A 4,011-nucleotide genomic window follows, 5' to 3' on the forward strand; every position below is an offset into this window, starting at 1 on the left:
GCTCGGGCCTGCCGGGAAGCCGGAAGTCTACAGGAAGCCGCCAGCCATAGGAGACCGCCACGTCGAGAAGGGCGGAGACGACGAATACCTGACTTCTCCCTCCTTCTTCAATTAGAGGCTTTACGAGGAAGGGCGACTTCATAGTGCTTGTGCCAACTCAGAAATAAGGCTGAACCACTTCGGCATAACAAAGACGGGGCAAAGTTAAGAGACCCTAGAAACGAAGCCACACAAAAGATGGCTGACAGCCTCCTCGGGCATTTCTCGCGAGAAAGAAAATTCGGGTGTCGGGGCCCTGAGGCTGGGTTCAGGTCTAAGCAGTTTGCCTGCGGCAAGAAACTTCAAATGTTCGGCCTCAGAAGACTAAACGTACTGGTGTAAACGTTGAGACTTGGTCCCGTGCAGCGAGAGGTCATTGAAAAAAGGCGCCTGCCAACTTTGGACACTGAGGCTGGAGCAGGCAGCGTGAAGCCAGCTGTGGTTTGGGGCTGGCCCCTGCAGCATCCACTCTGGCTGAGGTCAGTTTCCAAAACGGACGTTGGGAGGTTTGTCCTCCGGGAGCAGGCCTCGAGCTAGGGATCGGGTTATAAAACCAGCCGACACCGGCAGGTGGGTTCCGGGGCTCAGTATGGTCATCTGCGCATCCGCAACGCCTAATAGAAATCTAGATTCCAGGGGATCCCTGGGTGGCTCAGCGGTTCGGCGCTTGCCTTCGGCCCAGGGCGTGGTCCTCGAGCCCCGGGATCGAGTCCCACGTCGGGCTCCCTGCGTGGAGCCTGCTTCACTGTGAGCCTGTGTCTCTGCCTCTCTCTCTCTCTCTCTCATGAATGAATAAATAAAATCTTAAAAAAAAAAAAAAAAAAGAAATCTATATTGCAGTCCCAGCTCTGCTGCTGAGTTGCTGTGTGACTTGAAGCATGGCTCTCTCACCTTAGGTGAGCCTCCTCTTGCTCTTGTCAAAACAGCTCTTCCTGTTTTTCCCTGTGAGGTACACTCCGACTTTGGTCTTTCGGATTCACATTTACCTGGTGTGGATTACAGAATGCAGTCTCCCAGGTATCTGCAAGGCCGGTTCTGTCACCCTCAATTCTCTGAGATCCTGTTTAGAATTGCGGTACCCTGCCCCGCCCCCCCCCGCCCCCGTGCCGCGTTTTTGCTTTGCTTTTTTACACCGGAAACTAATCTGACACCGTTAACTACTGAAATTTAAAATAAAATAAAAATAATAAGTAAGTAATGTTGATCTAACATGCTAGAGGAACGACTAAATTATTTTTTCATTATCATTATGGAAAATGATATGAAATTGTCCTCTAAAGAGGCGATCAAAGCATTATTCGGCCTAAAAAAAATATTATGGAGGTGTTGAAGAAACTTAACAAATATGTTTGTTTTCCAGATTTTATGATGCTTCTCTTGTCAGCTTTTGGAAGTTACAAATTGCAATTTGTGATGGGCTGATTTCTCCCACAATTTGTGTTGTGATTTCTTGTTCTAAATAAATATTCTCTCTCCTACCTGATTTTGTTTTTGCAATTTCTGATTCTTTTATTCTTCAGCTAAGTTTCAGTCAACAAAAACTTGGATCCCTTGTTTATAAGCACCTGAGTGTCTATATATATATGTATATATAATTTGTATATTCATGTACATATGTGTATTTGTTATTTTCTATCTCTTCCAGGATTTACACTCTTAACAGAGAATAGTTGGTAAAGGTTCTGAAAGGACCTTCCTCACTGGCTACTCTTGCTCATTTTCTTTTTTTTTTTTTTTATTTTTTTTTAAATTTTTATTTATTTATGATAGTCACACACAGAGAGAGAGAGAGAGGCAGAGACACAGGCAGAGGGAGAAGCAGGCTCCATGCACCAGGAGCCCGACATGGGACTCGATCCTGGGTCTCCAGGATCGTGCCCTGGGCCAAAGGCAGGCGCCAAACCGCTGCGCCACCCAGGGATCCCTCTTGCTCATTTTCTTTTGTTGATCCTCCTCAGCTCTCCAATCACACTCACTAGTGGACTGCCTCTTCTCCCTGGGCTTGGTCTCTTTCTCTGTCTTCACCCTCTTGGGTGGCTTGTCTGGTCCAGTAGGTTTAAATATCACTCATATGGGACGCCTGGGTGGCTCAGCAGGTTAAGTGTCTGCCTATGGCTCAGGTCATGATCCTGAAGTCCCAGGATCAAGTCCCACATTGGGCTCCCTGAGTGGAGCCTGCTTCTCTCTGCCTGTGTCTCTGCCTCTCTCTGTCTCTCTCTCTCTCTCTCTCTGTGTCTCTCATGAATGAACTAAAATCATAAATAAATAAATATCACTTATATGCTGTTGACTCCCCACATTTATATCTCCACTCCATCCCAGAAGTGGGCTCAGTGGCCCATGTAAATACCTGCATGTCTGAAGGCACCTCAGACTTAACACATCTCTATGGAGCTTCTGATTTTCTGTCTCATACTTGTTCCTTCCACAGTATTCCCCATCTTAATTAAGGGCAACTTCAACTTGTTCAGTTGAATTGAACCACCCTTGACTTGACTCTCATGCCACACATTTCAGTGTATCTGCATTTTGCTGGCTCCGCCTTCAAAATATTCCCTCTCAAATGTTACCACCTTGTTGCCATCATTCTTGTCCAAACCAATATCATCTCATTGGTAGTGTAATACTACCTCACCCTTCCTGCTTGCAATTCTCAATCCATATTTGGAGAACTGCATTTGAAATGAAATTTAGACCATTACTTGGCAGCATCTTAAGCCCACTAAGAAATGCAACTTTGAGGGGCGCCTGGCTGGCATCTGCCTTTGGCTCAAGGCCTGATCCCGTGGTCCTGGGATTGAGTCCAGCCTCGGGCTCCCCCCATGGAGCCTGCTTCGCCCTCTGCCTGTGTCTCTGCCTCTCTCTCTCCGTGTCTCTCATGAATAAATAAAATCTCTTAAAAAAGAGAGAAATGCAACTTTGAAAAAATAAAGGAATAAAGAATTGCAACCTGACCTGAAAGCAACCAGAACCCCATTACAGACTTTGAAATGTCTGATCACATGGTGTTTGATTTTGAAAGGCTCCCTTGTTAATGGAAAAGCAGTACCTCAAAGGCAAAGAAACTGGACAGACCAAAGCCCCTGGGATAATTCTAGCTGGGGGAGCCATCAAGAGGATTCAGCAGCTGAAAAGCCTTCCTACTTCTCTTGATCTTCTTTTGCCTGGGATCTGAGGCAGGAAATTCTGACTCAGAAAAGCCATTACTTATATTTTACCATCTGCCTGGTCTCTTCAGCTGGGTTCATTCCAAGCTCCACTTCCCAAGAACCCTGCGTCTCTCCATAGCTCACTTACTGTCCTGCTTATTTGAGTCTCTTGAGCATGGTCTCACAAACCCCTGCTACTCCCCATTTACTGCGGTGGGAGGTGGGCCTTGGGAGAGCGGGAGCTCAGTCTCTATAAGTCAGAAATAGAGGCTTCTTAAGGGATCATCTGGTACAAGGAGTCAACTAGACAAAAACAAAGAACGGGCGCCTGCCTTCAGCTCGGGTCACGATCCCAAGGTCCTGGGATCAAGTCCCGCATTGGGCTCCCTGCTCAGTCGGAAGTCTGCTTCTCCCTCTACTTCTGTATTCTCTCTCCCTCTCTCTCAAATATATAAATAAATCTAAAAAAAAATAAAAAATAAAAAAACAACAGTGAAGTAGCAGGCTGTTTCCTGACCTGCTAAATTCTATCTTCTCTTTCACCATGGACATCAAGACTATTGTTCTTGCCCACTGTTCACAACACACAAGTTGAACTAAGTAAATTTAAGGATCAAATTGGCTTTATTCAACAATTCATGTATGGAGCAGTAGCCCATCTAGCAATAGAAAAGAGCTCCACTCACCTGGGTGGCTCAGCAGTTGAGTGTCTGCCATTGGCTCAGGGCATGATCCTGGGGTCTGGTATCAAGCCCCGCATCAGGCTCCTTGTGGGGAGCCTGCTTCTGCCTGTCTCTGCCTCTCTCTGTGTCTCTCATGAATA

This window comes from Vulpes lagopus, chromosome 5 (assembly GCF_018345385.1).
Source record: "Vulpes lagopus strain Blue_001 chromosome 5, ASM1834538v1, whole genome shotgun sequence".
Classification (NCBI taxonomy): domain Eukaryota; kingdom Metazoa; phylum Chordata; class Mammalia; order Carnivora; family Canidae; genus Vulpes; species Vulpes lagopus.